The following is a 19,024-nucleotide window of genomic DNA, read 5'->3' as shown; positions in this document are numbered from 1 at the left end:
ACACATGTTCATATTTTATACGTATACGATATTTTCTACATACACAAGGAATACACAAATCTCAACACATGGCATATATATTAGGAATACAATATAAACATAACATTTGACATGTGAAATTGCACCCACAACATGAATAAACCATTAACTGACATTGAAAACCTTGAAAACTATAACCTATACAAATATAGTCCGCACCTTAAACCAGAAAAAGTACACCGAACTGATTCAGACGATATGTCTTCGTCAACGACGAGTAGATCACCTAAGGCAAGAATAGAAATGAGCTACATCAATGCATAGACTATTCTAAGCTCTAAATAGATTAGGGTTAGGTTAACTTACCCAAGGAGGAACTTAGAATCGCCGGAATAACGATTCAAAAGTGATGGTTTAAGGATGTAGAGTGACAGGAAAGAATCTTAAGATGATTCACCAACTTCTCTCTCACTTTCTCTCTCTTTTCCTCTCTCTTTCTTAGCTATGATTAGGAAATTCGTATGGACAAGAGAGTGAGGGTTTTAAGGTCTTTATATAGGCCTAACAATAATGAGAATAACCCCAGGGCCAAGGTATACTTAGGTTATAACCAAATCAGGCCTCTCTCGATCCAACGGAGCGCTTTCGGTGGTCCTTTTTCCACGTGCGGTCAGACTTAAGCTCACTGACCATGGATCTAGGTCAGGCTGAGTTTTCGTACCGATCGGATTCACAGATCAGCCGTGGCGGACCGCACTCAATTTAACGGTCACCAAAACTCAATCAGGTCCACAAGCACTATGACATGCCTGGGCCATTTTTCCTGATCCGAGGGTGAAATTGGGTCAGAATCCAATGGTCAGATTGCTTAAAATCGTCACGCAAGCGACACGACTCAGATTTCATAAAATCATATTTAATTTCTCACCGTTCTCACACTCTTCACTCCGGACTCAATCAAATCGACCCAGGACATCATTTGGACTTGATTTTTGAGGTGATGGTCAAGTCCAACATGGTGACCATAACTGTCTAAGATCATCGCTATTGGACTTTCGACATGCTGTCCAGGTCCGAACCAAAGTTTCTAAAAATTCCCAAGAGCAACTAGATTTAGCGTTGAATCTCAGATTTTAAAGTAACATAGCACTGACTATTCTATAGGTTTTGAGTCATGCAGATCAAATTTAAAGTGATTGATGCTAATTTCATAAGCAATCGAGTTTAACGCTAATTAACCCACAAATAACTTCTAAGGAAAATAAAGGTAGTACTCGGGCCTTGGCACAAAATTTTCCTGGTCATTACAGTGATAGGAGCGGAACGAGAAGAAGTGGGACAACGAGATCCTTTCTTCTTGTTTATACCTTCCATTGCAACAAAGAAATTAAGAAATACAAAGATTGCAAAAGAGGCAAGAAGGGTTTCTAGTATATTAAAATTTTTAATAGAAAATCCACAAAACAATCATAAAGCTTGAAATAAACCTCACAAATGAAGAAAAGTAAGTGCAAAGGACTTAAATCTTCAAGGAAATTGAAAATAATGCATTAACCATAGAGGAATCGAAGATGGGTTCGACCGGTCGTGGTAGGGCTTGTTGGAGAAGGACCAAATGAACAAAAAAGTGATTTTTCCCAAATAAAAGGTCAAAGCCGAGATTAACAACTAGTCGAGTTTGTACTCGACTGGTCGTGCAACATTGAAAATTTGTGATTTTTCATTAATTTGAATTTTAAAATTTTAATAAATATATACATTATGATACAGAAATACACAAATCATCATATCATATTGCAGATACCAAGATCAAATTTCAATTTTGTAAACCTATGTTTGTCAAGCGGTTTTGTGAATATGTCTGCAAGTTGAGTCTCGATCAGAATATATTCTAATGAAATTACCTTGTCTTCTACTATTTCACGAATATAATGATACCTAATGTCAATATGCTTGGTTCGTGAATGCTGAATTGGATTTTTAGAGATATTAATTGCGCTTGAATTATCATAATATAAAACCACGGATTCTTGCACAATTCCATAATCGCTTAGCATTCTCTTCATCCATACAAGCTGAGTACATGCATTACCAACAGCAATATATTCAGCCTTAGCTGTGGAGAACGATACAAAACTTTGTTTCTTACTTAGCCAAAAAACTAAACAGTTCCCGACATAGAAACAACCACCGCTGGTCGATTTACGATCATCAATGTTACCAGCCCAATCAGCAGCTGTGTAACTAACTAATTGCACACTAGTATCATGTGGATACCAAAGACCGAGATTAGCTGAACTAGCGACATATCACAAAATCTGCTTAACAGCGATCATATGTGACTCTTTAGGGTCCAACTGATATCTAGCATAAATTCCTATGCTAAAAGCAACATCAGGTCAGCTCGTAATTAAATAAAGTAAACTACCTATTATACTACGATACAACTTAGGATTCACACTATTACCTGTTGAATCCTTAGAGAGTTTTAGAGTAGTACTCATTGGAGTATCAAAATTTTTCTCACTCTCAAATCCAAACTTTTTAACTAAGTTCAGAGCATATTTAGTTTGAGAGATAAAGAAACCATCAGGGAGTTGTTTGACTTGAAACCCTAGGAAATATTTTAGTTCTCCAACCATGCTCATTTCAAATTTAGACTTCATAAGATCTGCAAACTCAACAATCATGTTAGCATAGGTAGATCCATAGATAATCTCATCAACATAGATTTGCATTATTAGTATATGATCATTATGTTACTTTACAAATAATGTCTTATTAACACTTCCCATTACAAAGATATGACTTAGTAGAAACTTAGTCAACTTTTTGTACCATGCCCTGGGGGCTTGTTTCAAACCATAGAGTGCCTTTTTCAGGTGGTAGACATGATTAACATGCTTAGGGTCTTCAAAACCCGTTGGTTGTTCAATATACACTTCTTCACGCAAATCACCATTTAGGAACGCACTCTTTACATCCATTTGGTATATTTTGAATTTTCTAAAGCACATAATGGATATAAATAGTCTGATTGATTTAAGATGAGCTACTGGGGGAAAGGTCTCATCATAATCAATGCCTTCAATTTGAGTGTACCCTTGTACAACCAGCCTAGCCTTGTTTCTAATAATATTACCAAGTTCACCAGACTTATTTTGAAAATCCCTTTTGTTCCGATAATGCGCTTATCTTTTGGTCTTGAAACTAAGTACCAAACATCATTTCGAACAAACTGATTGAGCTCTTCTTGCCTTATTGCAATCCAGTTTTCATTAATAAGAGCTTCTTTTACATTAGCCGGTTCTATCTGAGATGTAAAGGACATGTAATTACACATATCTTCAAGTTGTTTACGAGTGCGTACACCAGTGAGAGGGTTTTCAAGGATTTGATTAGATGGATGGTCTTTAACTATCCTCAGTTCAGTGTTATTTTGACTAGATGAAGAGTCTGGTTTATCAAATGTAAGGACTTCATCATTTTTTGAACTTAAGACATGTGTATTCAAGTGATCATCTATAACCACGTTAATGGACTCTTAAATTACACCAATCCTCTTGTTAAGAACCCGATACGCTCGACTATTTAGAGCATACCCTAAAAATATCCCTTCATCACTTTTGGTGTTAAATTTATCCATAATTTCTCGGTCACTTAAGATGTAGCACTTGCTGCCAAAAACTTGAAAGTATTTGACAGTCGACTTCTTATCAAACCATATTTCATAAGCCGTTTTACTATTTAATTTTCTAGTATAAACGCGGTTAATTATATAAAAAGCAGTGTTTACGGCTTCAATCCAAAGATTTTTAGGAAGCTTCATACTATTTAACATTACATTTGCCATTTCTTGAAGCACTCTAATTTTCCTTTCCACCATACCATTTTGTTGTGGTGTTCTGGGCACAGAATATTCATGTGATATTCCCTGATCACTGTAAAATTTCTCAAAACTGCTATTTTTAAATTCAGAACGATGATCCCTACGGATCTTAGAGACTTGTGATTTTTTTTTAGTTTGGATATGTTTAAGTATCCTTTTTACTTCATCGAGAGTTTCTGATTTCTCTCTTAAGAAGACTACCCAAGTATACCTGGTAAAGTCATCAACAATCTTGAGAATATACTTCTTGCCACCTCGACTCTCCGTTCGAGTTAGTCCAATGAGATCCATATGGAGAAGTTTGAGTGGTTTAGAAGTGGCTTTAGACTTCATATTTTTATGAGTACTCCTGGTTTGTTTACCAATCTGGCACTCGCCACAAATTTTATCCACTTTCTATATTTTGGGTAGATCTCTTACCAATTCTCTTTTGCTTAATCTATACAAGTTGCGGTAGTGTACATATCCTAGGTGCTTGTGTCGTAATTCGGTATCAACTGTTTTGACCATTTAACACAATAGATTAGATGAGGTTGAATCACAAACGATGTAACAGTTTTCAGAAGTTCTGAGACCAGTTAATATTACAGAACCATTCTTATTTAAAATTTCACACCCTTGGTAAATTTTACACTATGATTATTATCGCATATTTGAGAAATGCTTAATAGATTATGTTTTAACCCTTCTACATATAAAACATTCTCAAATAGAGGGAGGTTAAAGAGCTGAACCGTACCTTAGCCAACAATTCTGCAATTGCTACCATCACCGAATGTGACTGAACCATCAGTCATATCTTTAAGATTGGTGAACAGACCTTTGTCACCCATCATATGTCTGGAGCAACCACTGTCTAGGTACCACTTTGAATGGATCGAAGCTATGAAGGCAGTGTGTGCAACCAAATAAGTAACCTTAGGGACCCATTTCATTACTGTTTTAGGTTTAGGAGTATAGTTGGTCTTCTTATGTTTATAGTTGTCATAAGTTCGACCCACTGAGTTAGATTTTAAGAGCTCCTTAAGTAAGTCAATTATTTTATCGGCTAAAGGATAATGATTCAAATTTTTATAGTTGATATGGTTGCTTTTAGGTTTTAAAGTCTGAAAAGTTTTAGTATTTTTAGAATTATTTTGATTTTGACTTTTCCCTTTTGAGTTAGAAGACTCCCCTTTTACAAATTTAGGTGGAGTATTCTTATTTTTGGGAGGAATATTTTCATCGTAGCCCAATCCAGATTGATTACCACATTTTCTGGATCTGGATAAAAGTTTTTCTAATTTAGGATCACCTTGGGCATACCTCCATGTGTCCTTCAAACTCAAAAGCGATGAGACTTCTAGTTTTAGCTTTTCATTTTCAGCTTTTAAGTTTTCAACTTGAGAGGTTTTGAAATCTAAGTTGCACTTAGTTTCTTCAAAGCAATCTGAAATGTCTAATTTTTTTAAGACTAGATTATCAAAATTCTCTTTTAGTTTTAAAATTTTTTCTTTTTTAAGTTTTAACTTTACAGCTATTTTTCAACTTTCCTTGTATAGGGCATCATAAGCATCTTGAAGGTCTTCTTCATTTTTATGGTCACTATTCAGATTTTCTTCACTGGTTGATTTATCATTATCTGAAAAAGTGAACTTGGCTAGAGTCATCAGGGCTTTAACATCATTAGCCAACTCGGTTTCAGAATCTTCTGACTTAGAAGAGGCTTTAGAGCAAGAAGATTCATCCCATGTAGCTAACATACTGTTCTTTTTAGACTTGTCCTTCTTAGGACATTTGTTTGGTAGATGCCCATATTCATGGTAGTTGTAGCATTGGCTGTCTTTTAAAGATTTTCAAGTTTTAAATCTCGATCTTTTCTTTTTAATAGGTTTTTACAAGTAAACCCTCTTTTTACTTTTGAAAATATTCTAAAACTTTTTGGCTAAAAGGGTCATATCATCTTCAGAAGTTTCTAAATCAGAATTACTATTTTCATGAGAAATACTTTTAGAAGACTTAAGGGTGATGGACTTACTTTTAGGAGCTTTAAAGTTTAACTCATAGGTTTGTAAAGAACCAACCAGTTCTTCTACCCTCATATTATCCGTATCACAAAGTTCTTGGATTGCGGTCACCTTTGAATTGAACCGTTCAAGCAATGAGCGAAGTATCTTTGCACAGACTTTACTTTTTGGGATTCTATCACCAAGACCCCACATAGAGTTGACAATGTCATTCAATCTTGTATAGAAGTCCATGAAAGTTTCACTTTCTTCCATATGTATTTTCTCAAATTTGGTTGTGAGGATTTGGACTTTAGATTTCTTGACAATTGTTGTCCCCTCGTGTGTCATTTCCAAAATATCCTAGGCTTTCTTTGCAGTATCACAAGATATAATTCTCTTGAATTCATCCGGTGATAGTGCACAAGTAATTGCATTTAAAGCCTTTGCATTGACACTACTCTCACTTTTCTGAAGAGTGGTCCAAGAAAATTAAGGTGAGACTTTTATAGTTTTAGATCCATCAGTACCAGTCACTTCAGTTGTAGGAGGGATCCAATTGGTTACTGTGGCTTACCACACACTCTCATCCATGAATTTAAAAAAAAAAATCCTCATTCTGGCTTTCCAATAGGCATAATTGGAGCCATTAAAAGGGGAGGCCTAGTGACTGAAAGGCTATCAAAATTTGACATCTTAAAAAGCTACACCAAAAACCAATGGCTTATGGTAAGACAACCTGATTCTTAGAAGGGTCTGTGTATCAAAATCTCAAACCGATATAGAGGAATAAAGAATAAAAATAGCAGAAAATAAATTTAGTATTACAACATTCCCACACTTGAATAAAAAAGATTACAACATTCTCCACAAAGGCTAAAAAAAATTTACAACATTCACACAAAGTCACAATCAATCAACCACCACTACACCAGATATTATAGTGGTTTGCTTGTGTGTACACCAACTGTTTAGAGAAACAGCCACACAACAACTCCACTCCCAATATCCTCTCCCTTAGGATATTGGCTTTCACTATGAAATAGGTTTTTCAAGGTTCACCTAAAACCTTCACAATTGTGTCTTTCAAGTGGGCTTACCACTACCAAAAAAATGACCAAAGGCTACGGACTATGGTTGGTTTCAACTGCGGATAATAACCGTAGCTAATTTGCTATGGTTTTAATCCGTAGCTAAAAGCTTCTAAACCATAATACACTACATCTAAAGTTAGCTTCCCATATGGAGCTCCATGGATCTCACCACAATATGTTTGTCTTATCTAAGCCATCCATTTATTCTATGGCTCATTTTAGTGCATGAGACCAAAGAAAGAGGTAAATTGAAGACTTAACTAGACCACATCGTATGAAATAGTGAGGATTAACTGCCTACCATTTATATTTGATGTGGTCCACTTTTGCTTTCGATCTGTTTCATTTTTGGATACTTATATTTGAACAAACATTTTAAAGGAATGGATGGAGTGGATGAACCACGTGCATCACAGTGGGCCCTGTGGAGCCCCTGATTGGGATACTCCATCTCCAGGTCCATGCAGAGGGCGAACCGCTCTTAAAAAATTGCCCCCGCTCACGCCCATTTCATTTTCCCTCTCTCTCTATTTCACTCCACCGCCTTCCCTCTCTCTCTCACTCCACCTCCTACCCTCTCTCTCTCCATCTCATCTTCTAGCAACTCTCTCTCTCTCTCTCTCTCTCTCTCTCTCTCTCTCTCTCTCTCTCTCTCTGCAGGATCACCTCAAAACCATTATTCCTTTGTAGTTCATCGCCGAGGGAGGCTTGATTCTCATCGTCAGAAATCCATGTAAGGAAAACCCTAACCGTGCATCTAATGCATCACCCACCTCCACGGTAATTTTCCTCTCTTCTTCAGTTCTAACATTTCAATTCTTTCTTCAGTTTAGTCCTAAAACAATATTCTCCATTGACTCCAATCTCTCTCTCTCTCTCTCTCTCTCTCTCTCTGTTTTTTTAGAAATGTATGCATGCGTGAAGGCGGGGCATTTTTATGGCACCTTCTTTGTCTATATATTTTTTTAATTTTTGGTAATGTGGATTTTCAATGAATGAATGGGGTTTGGGTCTGTTTGGATGCTTGGAATTGCCATACATTCAGATCATCTCAAGTCTAGATGATCATCTCATTTTTGGGCTCGAGGTGCTCTAGATGCACAAGGTAACTTGGTTAATAGACCTGATTTCTAGTTTACAATTACATATGGAAATGGTCTTCTAATGACTTAACTTTGTGCTGTGTATAATAGATTTGAAGGACAATATCTTAAGAGTAGGGGAAAGGAAGATTTCAATGCCATTTTTGCAAGGTTTACAACTTCAAGAGGGGTGTTTTGTGTGGATGTTGCTGATATTTATAATACAATCTCCCTCCTATATTTCATGCATGCTAACTATTTGATAAAATGGCTCAACAAGAAGTGTTTTGTGTGGATGTAGCTGATATTTATAATACAATCTCCCTCTTGTATTTCATGCATGCTAATTGTTTGATGAAATGGCTCAAGAAGGAATGAGAAGCTAGCACTACTATCATTAGGCTATGATCTGACTAATCCTTGATCTTGGGCGTGTGGAGAAAAGTTTATCAAGATTGAGCAGGTTTCAATTTTTATAGTGATGCCACTTATAATAGCTATTTCTTTCTTTATATTTTGAAACACTTCTTACTCAGACTATGATGACACATGTAACTTGATTGTACTGGCACTATGTGTCTCAACCTTAAGATCATGGGTCGGATCTTAGCTTATCTACTAAAGCACATGATTGCACAAAATTGTTAAAGAAAACTGATGAGCGATTGTGTCTTTGATTGTTTTAAATGACTGGCTCTCTCCGTCGTAATTTTGCCAATATTTATATCACTAAATCCATAGACCTTTAGAACCTCATTGCCATATATTGAAACCTCCTAAGTAGAGAAGGCACCTTTCACTTTTTCCTTGGTGACTAATGAATAAGGCATGCACCAACATTCGGTATGCAAGTACTCTGGCATATATAAATGTATACATGGTTTTCTGTTCCATGATTTTCATCTTTGATATCCTGTTTATAGTTGGCCCCATGGCCAGATATCCAAGTCACTATAACAAAATGGAACATTGCTGCCACATTTTTTCCAGCAGCCAACATTTAACACCAGTTGTGGTTTCCACTTATGGTAAATCAGAACATAAGCTTACTCTACATGTCATCAGTCATCAGACAGATGATCATATAACTCCTCTTGGTTTTTCTTTCAATCTCATAAAAGATTACTGATTTTTCAAGCTACTTCCGGCTTACAGATTTGTTAGGTGCTTTTTGATTGGTAAAAAATTTTGCAATTTCTCATTTGGTAGACCTGATTGTTTGAATATCTTGTTTACATACCGAGATTTCTCATTTTTCTGTTCAGCAATGTTTTTTGTGATTTTTACTTTGTACATTCTTCTTTGAATTCTTTTATAATATTTAGCATGTTGGCAAATAGTTCTTTGTGGCATTGGCAATCGAATTCAGCTCAATTCTAGATATAAGGCATTATATTGACTAGGTAGTCAAATTTTGGTGTAAATATTTTTATAAGTTGATTTTTTCTTTCCTTTTTTTTTTCTTAGGTGCGTGTTTACAAAGAGCTAGCACTCACAATTCCTGAAACTCTGGGAATTGTGCAGCATGGGATTTTGAACAACATAAGTCAGAAGGCAAGTCTTGACTAAAGTGAGTACCATGGTTTCACTTTCATAACCTTGACAAGTTTTTTCTCAACATCACTTAATAGTTTCATCCTCTTGAGTACTTGTCATGGCCTCTAGTGACTATTGTAGAACTAAAGAAAAGGTGTTCACCTAAAAAAATGGTTCTTATTAACCAATTTTATAAGACAAATATTAACTCAACTATGTTTTCATGGCCCGGTGGATTAGCCAAGTCAATGCAAAACTTGGCCGATTTTTGTATAGGACTGATGCATAGTATGAATCAGCGGAGTGTTTGCAGGTTTACATATTTGGGGCTGGTGCGATTTCAAGATGAGAGGAGTGGCTCGAGCTGTTAGTGAGGTTGTAGTTGGCAATTCAGTCAAGTGAGATCTTACACATTTCATTCCATGTTAGCATTTGGTGGTCCCTATTGTGCCGATAAGCTTTTAAATATCATTGTGGAATGTTGCACATTTTTCACCCATAGAAAGTAGTGTGGGCAATTTGTTTCAAAACTTTCAGATTGGAGTTATAGGAAACCTTCTTCTAACCCGATGGTGGTCCTGCTTCCTAGCTATTTGTACTTGCTATAATTTTGAAATAGATGCTTGCCCACCTCTATACATGAATATGCTCTGCTTCCTGTCATATTTTGTGCAACCATATTTCATATATTTTCTCCAGGTTGAAATTAATTTAGATGGTTCTCTTGAAAGCACCTTTATTTCTTTCTATGTTTTAGAGTGCATCTTAGAGACATTTGTATCAGACTGAATTGATGGAAGGATTAAATGTCATTAAAACATCTCAATAGGCCCTGCACATCAATTTGTATGTTTAGCTTATCCTAGGGACATTTGTATCAGACTATGAATTGAATTGGCAAATTTTAATCAAGTGGAAACAAGTACTTATGTTTGGGAGATTTGCTTTGTGGTTCTCATTTCCATCCGTATCTTGGTTTTATTTTCAATTCTCCTTGGAATTACTATCTGTGGAGAAGCTTGGATTTGGCACACACATATGGTAAATGAGTGCAATCATGGAAATTTGGGTGAGGATATTCCTTTCCTTTCTTGCTTTGCATATTTAAGCTTAAAGCTCTATCTTGCTGGATATTATGTTGCTGGTTCTATTTTATATTTGAATGTTGTTTATTTATTTATTTTTCTCTTCTTTGTTGTAGAGTATTCTTCAGTAAATTGGATGCTTGATAATAGGAATCCATCACCCATGCGGGACAGAGTGGTTTTCAATAAAATAACAAAAAAACTTAGAGGACGGGTCCTTTTTATGGGTTTAGGTTGGGTTTGGCTCCCTATTAAGCTTTAAGGTCTTTTATGCATGGTTTTCAAGTTTTCTAAATTGTATATTTTATATGATTATAGGTCATGTAAGCAACAATTATAGGACCAACAGATAGCCCCTTTGCAAGTGCTGTATTTTTGGTAACCATTCACTTCCCACCAGGTTACTCCAAGCCACCCAAGGTAAATCTCACATTCTCTTGAGACTGGGCAATAAAATGTCTTTTTAAAGGGCCTGAGTGGGAATGAATATTTTGTGAGTCATAACAAACTTCTTAGGTAATGTTCAGTCCTGTATAGCTGGTTGGCCACACATGTACATTGAGTGTGGGCCATCAGTCATATCATTTTTTATCCATTTCTCTGGCATATGCATGGCTTACATGATGTGCAGACTGTTCACACCCCAAGTGCAGGGTTGTGATGTAGTAATAAACTCGGTAAGACCGAGGTCGAATCCACAGGGACTGATACCTGTACGTTACCTGAAACCAAGTAGAACTAGAACTAGACTAAGATGCGATCTAAACAAAATAGAATTTGAGAAATATTTGTGGAATAATTATCTAAAACTTTAAGAAATTCTGAGGAAGGCAACTAGGGATTCAGAGGATCCACTTGTAGAAATCAGGGAGATCTTATGCCTGCACCAAGGATTCAAACTGAACTTGATCAATCAACAATGCATGAAAGTTAGGAAGGATTCCGCCACCCGACCATGCCCAGGGGACTATGGTGAACAACAGGGTTTCCTGACGTCATGAGCATCAAAAGGAAGAAAGAGATACTCAAAATCATCGCAGATCCATTGTAATTTCAGTCACAACAAACCCTTAAAAATAACTGAAAGTACCCTTTTTAATTTGAACAAAAATCAATATCAGTCCATCTAAACAATAGGCACCAGCAAAGTTTCTCCCTTCAGACTACAAGCTTCACCCCTTAGCCCTAGCTAAGGGGTTTAGCCACACATTAATGGGCTAAACAAAACAAGTGATAATAGAGAAAAGAAAAAAAAGAACGAGAAGAAAAACAAAACTAAAAAAAACTTTCCTGTCTTCTCTATTTCTTCTCTCAAACCCAACCTCTTGCTCACGTCTACCTGCCTCCAGCCACTGCTGTCTAGCCTCCAAACCGAGCCTCTCTCTTGGCGTCTCCACCCAGCAACCAGCCTCCAACTTCCAGCTCCCGCTGATGCCGTTCCAGCCTTTTTCTCTCCTTTTATCTTTCTTCTCACCTCCCTGCTGTGGAGTCCCTGCAGGACTCGGCTGCAGAAGCTGGAGACTCCTGTATGTAGAGCAGGAGGTCCGTGCGAAAGGCCGGAGTCCGCGGACGAGTTGGTTGCGGAGACGTCTTCACGCACAGCAGCCTAACTCGGAGTCTCCTCCTCTTCTTCTTCTTTGCTTTCCTTCCAAAAGGACAACGTCCTCTGGGAGCTTTCTGGCCCACCTACATGATGAACGGTTCAGATTAGCTGTCCGACCTCGCCCAAGGGCGTACAATCCGCCGTAAAAACCGGACGGCTTCCTGTTGCGAAAACAGGGTAGCGTCATTGACGCTGTGATGATGGTGGGCCCCATTTCACTGTCTTTTTGAAAAATCCGAGCCGTCCACTGCGTTCTACTCGAAAAATCAGGTGGGAAGCACTACTTTTGGACTAAATTCCATGTGACCCACGTTATCTTTCAAGTCACCGTTAATCATCCGTTTCAACAGCTGAAATCCACTCTCCATTATCTTCCGAGATTACGCCACCTAGGCGATGTTCACGCCCACCCTCTTGATACAATGGACGGTTCGGATCATCACTCCAGGTGTCGAGTGGGCCCCACTGAGGAGGACCGGCGGACGACAGCGAAAACGCTGTTGCGTATTTTTTTTTAAAAAAAAAAATCTGAGTTTGAGTCGGTTAGCGCCTGCTGACCGACTTTGAATGCACGGGTGCATGGCTGGTGCATGTGATTGCTGTGCACATTCATCACCGGCGGGGCCCCACAGAGATATTAATGAGAAATCCGTTCCGTCCATCAGCTTTGTCAGCTCATTTAAACTGTTGAGACCAAAAATGGAGAATATCCAGATATTAGGTGGGCCCCACTTAAGGATTTAAGGGGCTGATCTGTCCGTTGGGCCACTTTCACAGTGATCCAGGGGCTGAAATTTTACGTGTACGGTTTATTTATGGTCCTCAAGCCACGTGTGAAGTTTCGAACTGATCAGATGGTGGGAACCCTATGATCTTGCATTCTGGACACTTTTCAGGCCACTTGAGCTTCGATTCCTCGATTTTCGCGGACCCCTGGTGTATAATTTCGTCGCTCTTGGTCTTCTAGAGTCCGTCCCATGCTTTAGTGTCATCAGATCGGTAAATCCATGCTTTTTAGTGTCCTTTCTCAGTCCAAGCTCATGAAGACGCCCTGCATCACAAATTCAATTAAATTAGGCTATTAAACGGTGTCATGCTTGTAAATCCATGCAATAAATGGGTCTGATATGCAATATTTGACCCTCAACACAGACTAGCCTGATCTCTAGACTAGGGTGTCCAGACAGTAGGGCTTGTGCAGCTTGAAGCTTACACATGTGTAGTGAATGATTTGCAAGTTTCATTTGTATGGCTTCAATTAGGTGCCCATCATCTATTCTTTGGTTTTGTGTGTGGATGTCCCTGCTCTATATGTTTGTGATGTTCTTTGGGTGCCTTGATAAAATATCACTAGGAAATATTGTTAAAAGTTTTTGTCAAAATTTGGAAGTTATTAATGGGTTAGTATCAAGAATGTACATTGAAGTTTTCATCTTGATGGTGACATGATTCGTGTTCTATAAGTGATCTCTAAAATGTTGTTCGGGACTTGGGAGAGTGAATTTTTTAGTAGTTTCAGCCCATGTACATACAAAAATCATGAATGCAACTGGTTTGAATAAGTTACAGAACCTTCATATCACTAGAGGATAGTTGCAGAGCCATTGGATATCATAAGAGGATCTTATGTCGGATTTTTTAGGTCAGTAGGATCATCATCATCTTAACATTTCTCCCAACAATTTTAGTAGTTTCAGCCCAATGTGATCCTCTACTGCGGTCTTTCTTAATGCAGAACGTTGTTGATATTGTAGGTTCAACTGAAACCATTGGTTGATCAACTTACAAGAGGGAAAGAACGTTGTTGATATTGTAGGTTCAATTGAACAAGCACTCTAAAGGTGAAAAAGGACTCCCTTTACTCTAAACATTCTCTTATTCTTTAATTTGTAATAACTTGGGTTGGGTCAAATGGTGCTTTGTTGATCATAATAACTTCTACAATCTATCACATTTACAGTTTATGTTTTGATGTAAGCATTTATGTTACTGTCTACAGAGTTTAAATTTCCAAAGGCATTGTTCTGGAAATTGTGCAAATGCATCCTAAGACTAGTAAGTCAGATGTCGAGATTGAAATACAGCCATAGTTGTCTTGTCATCTAGGGAAAAAAAAAGGATCAAATCCCTGCCTATTGGAGCAAGTAAACCGAAATTCTATTCATCATTCAATCATCATAGCATGCTTATATATTTTTTCGCAAGCAAACCCTGATTCAGTCCTAAACATTCATTATTCTAATTATGACCATCCATTTTCTTAAAATATTAAAAATAGTCAAACTATCTAAATCCCATCATACAACCCTTCCATAAATCCATCACAGCTCATTCAAATGATATCAGAGTTGCATGATCTTCGGTTGGCTTTCAAACAAGACCAATTTCATGTCATTTAGAAATCATATATTGCCCGAAAAATGACCTACAAATTAAGTGACTAAAATAATAAAGAAAAACTTGCCTAGAAAGACACCTACTACCTCTTTCTATATAATATAACTCGCATCATGACCATCATAAGGACCATGTGCAAAAATTAAGTGAACCACTTTGTGAGACCCACATATCAATCAAATCATCACCTGGGGCCCACAGAACAGTACAAATGGTTTTGGAGGCACTTTACTGCACTTTTGTGGGGCCACTCTGAATCAGTGGGTCCCCTAGGAGATGTTCCCTAAGTGCAAGACCTCTATCTAGGCATCTGTACATTTGTATCTGGTGTGGTGCTCTAATTTTTTTTGGTCATTGGACAGAATGCTTTCGAGGAAGGGGGAGAACTTTATGGGAAGAAGGTTTACCTCTTTGGCTGCACAGAATGTAACTACTCTAATTTTCAGTTATTATTCTTCCTATATCCTTGTTCAAGTCAATGGACTGAGCAGTAAACTATTCAATTCATTCCAGACATGCTACTACAACTTAGACTTTACATGGTTTCTAGCTGTTTCCTTAAAAAACTCTATATAATTTTGTATCTTTTGAGTTTTGATCGATATTTTACACTCTAATTGATACATAATGGCTTTTGTAATGTCTTTTATCTTCATTATTAATTTGTTGTTTATATTTGGCTTTGGATGGTGCTATTGCAAGAAGCCGATACAAATCATGTGCATTCATATGCTTTATATGAAAATTGAAATATTTCTGGATTACCAGTTTTTTCCGAAAGAGGAAGGGTCTGAAGGAGCAGATGACACCCCTTTCTGAATTCGAGGACAAGCTTTGAGGCGTCTGATTGGCAATGGAGAGATTCAAGTAGTAGGTAAGTTGGTGTCCATTTTGTCCCCTTTTTTTGTTTTGTGGTTTTTGTTCTTGTTTGGTTCAGATGCTGCCAGTCTTTGTTGGCTAAGTAGTTGTTTTTTATCCAGAGTTTTGTCTGTCTACATGTTCTAAGGGGATGAGGATATATACTCTGTTTTACCTGACTTTTTTTTATTTTTTTTTTAATTTGTGATTCTGTTTTGAAAAGGATTCCTGAAGCTGACTTCAAATACCTAGGACAAGTCTGATGTGATGATGATGTTGAATTGGATATTATTGCTGATATGCAAATACATACGCTGCTGATCAAATTAGCTGGGACAGTGATTTGACTTTTTTTAAATAAAATAATAATAATAATGATGACAACTCTACCGTGATGCTGGTGACGACCCATGTAAATGTTGTATATATCTTTTTCAAATTCCTTCCGCATAGTTGATGGCATATAATGTAACATTTCTGCTTTTATAGAATCTTAAGTCTCAGGTTTACATCATTATGACTAAATTACTTCTCCCAGTTGTTTACAGATAGCACGGACATTTGGGGCTTCTGAAATTATTGTTGTTGATGTTCAAGATGATAAACTTCGTAATGCAAAGATGCAAGGAGCAACTCACACAATAAATGCAACAAAAGAAAATGTTGTCGACAAGATAAAGGTGCTCTTTTGTACCGAACCATTTTATTTAAAGCTTGAAACTAGATTAAGAACGGTCCTTATAAAGGATGTGGTCCTTTTCACATGGCTGAAAGAGTTTTGAATGATTAACTTCTTTTACAATCATCAACCTATTTATTTACTAGATTTAACTATTGAAAATTTGAGTACAACAGTTGCTCTATTATCATGATTGATCCAAAGGGTTCTCCCTCCTATTTTATGTTGAAGTCAAGAGTTTCTTATGTCCACGTACACCTTTACATGTGCCCACATGGACTTATTAGGCAAATCTATTAGACATTCACATTAATGCCATGCATTAGGTGGGCCCAAGCATGTAAATTATGTGGTCCAAAAATCAGGTCCATCCACTCATTAGCTGTGCAATGTGTATGTTGATCGTTGAATGTGAACCATTTTGTAAATTCATTCCTTTCAGAATTTCTGATGAAAATTTTACAAGTTTCTGGATTACTAGTTTTAGACCTATTGGCTCGGCACCTACGACGACGGTCTATGCTTTATATGAAATTTGAAATATTTATGGATTACTAGTTTTTGCTATTATTTATTCATGTTCTTATTTTTCTGTTTTTGCAGCTCAATTGGTTTTCTTCAAAAATGGTGAAGGGAAAGTGATATGTATCCTTGTCATGGTGACAGTATGTTCACTCATTGGCGTTATCTTTTGTGTTACATCTCTCAAGTTAATACAAGGTTTCTCTAATTGATTGTGAAATTCACATGCTAAATCAAATGATCAAGTTTAAAAATTGAATTGGCTAGATTGTTCGATTCATGCTCAAGTGCTCAACTGCAACTGAATATTCTGTATTGAGATTTCGTTGATACGTGTCGCATGTATCGATGATATTCAGGAATATTTGTAAATGGAAGTGAAATATTTTGAGATATATCAATGTATGGCTGCAACACTGAGTATGTCTAATATCCCCTTTTTTTTCAAAAAAAAAAAACAATTGTCTGTATTGGAAAATGCTTCTTTATCTTCATTGATATATAGAGGATGTGGTCCTCTTTGGGAGTTTGTTAGTTAGTTTTCTTCTATCGTACTTCCAGAAGTGACCCATTACCGGTGGATTTTTCTCTAGGTTTTCTTCACATTGAGCCCACCTGATGCACATATCAGACTTCCCATGCAAGTGGTAGGCTATTAGTGTGGCCTTATATGAGGTGCATGTGGGCTTAACAATCTACTTTATTAGTTACTTCTTTTTTCTTTTCTTTGAAAGTTGCCAATTACATGCACTTTCATCTCTTTTCATATTTTCAGTTTTACCACTCTTGATTCCCTTTCCATTTTCAAATTTTCATCACTTGACTAATGCTATGGTATTTGATTCTTATAACATGGTATGAATGAATCATCTGTAGGTGTTTTTGAACTTTTTGTACTTTTATGGAATGTGTGGTGTAGTGTATGATTGCTAGCTTCAACGGTACTTTAGCAATGTATGAATGCTATTTGAAGCATTAATTTAGTTTACATCAGGGGAATTTTATGTTTTCCTTGCATTTTGTTTTCATCATTCATCAATTGACTGATTCTTTGTTTTTATGTTGAAGAGTCCTCTAGTGGTGGTTCGCCCTCGAATATAATTACAGAAGACGCGCAGGAGAAGTTATCGGTATAACTGTCGGATGTGCAGGTCGACTATTGATCCTCGTATCCATTTTCTATCCATGGTGGATGAAGGAATCACCCGGCCATATGCAAGTGCACATAGACTCACCAAGATTTGTACTTTTAGCATTATTGTAATTATAATTGAATTAAATGAATGAATGATTGTAATTGACTGAATGAATGAATGAATGATTATGCAGCTAGTAATTGAATGCATGAATGATTATAATTTCTTTTAAATGTAGGCGATAGCTACGGATATTGACCGTAGCTGGTAATCTTCCAACCGTAGCTGTTATTAAATTATGAATATTGTTATGGATGTAGCACCACTTTTAGCTACAAATACTATCTGTAGCTGTAGTTACTTTTGGCTACAAAAATAATTGTTACGAATTATATCTGTAGCTATTTTAATCTATGGCTACGGATTAAATCCGTAACCATAGGTTTTAGACCTATTGTTACGGCACCTACGACTACGGTCATGCTACAAACTAAAACCGTAGCCATAGGTCTTTAGCTATGGATTTTATCCGTAGCCTTTGTCCTGTTTTCTAGTAGTGTACACAATTCAAAAACCCTACACTTTGAGATTTTCTGGATCACCCTAGAAAAACCAATAAGGAAAAATAGATTTTTTTGGCACAACCTCAAAAACCAAAAAGAAATTTACAGAAATGTAAATATACTTATCTGGATATTCTCCTTTGATGAAGCTCGGTAGAACCAATTCAAAGTAGATGTTCAATGTCCACACTCACTTATGAATGGGTTCTAAGTTCTAAATGATTTTTAGATTAAATCACCTCGAGCTAGCTTGATTTAATTTGGATCTCAAGAAAGGCGAAAGCATAAATCCCTTCTTCAATTAAGATTGGAATAGAGAATCCAAAATCAAATACAAAAAGTTAAATTAAAGAGAATATTAAATGAACACAATTAGCTTAAGAATATCACAAAATTATCTCTCAGAGTGGTGTCTTGATCTTGCTTGAATGACTTACCAAACTCTGAAATTCGTGCTCAATTTATAGGCACAAAAATTGTTTACTCGATTGGCCCAGTGGTCGGTTCGACTGGTTGAAGGACCAACAAGATTTCAAAAATTCGAGCGCGATAAGATAAGATCGCTACTCGGCTGGTCGAGTGGCTTGCTTGATTGGTCGAGTGGCCTGCTCGACTG

The 19,024-nt window shown here is 36.8% G+C and overlaps 1 long non-coding RNA gene across 1 annotated transcript; it reads left to right on the top strand.

The window, feature by feature from the left end:
- The first annotated feature begins 7,587 nt into the window (after window positions 1–7,587).
- Window positions 7,588–15,080, top strand: LOC131251365 (uncharacterized). Its single transcript, XR_009173779.1, has 7 exons — window positions 7,588–7,727; window positions 7,852–8,052; window positions 8,141–8,492; window positions 9,497–9,603; window positions 9,916–9,989; window positions 13,823–14,094; window positions 15,013–15,080. It is a non-coding gene; the product is annotated as an uncharacterized LOC131251365 (long non-coding RNA).
- Window positions 15,081–19,024: the final 3,944 nt, after the last annotated feature.

This window comes from Magnolia sinica, chromosome 7 (assembly GCF_029962835.1).
Source record: "Magnolia sinica isolate HGM2019 chromosome 7, MsV1, whole genome shotgun sequence".
NCBI lineage: Eukaryota > Viridiplantae > Streptophyta > Magnoliopsida > Magnoliales > Magnoliaceae > Magnolia > Magnolia sinica.
This window is presented reverse-complemented; position numbering and strand designations above follow the sequence as displayed.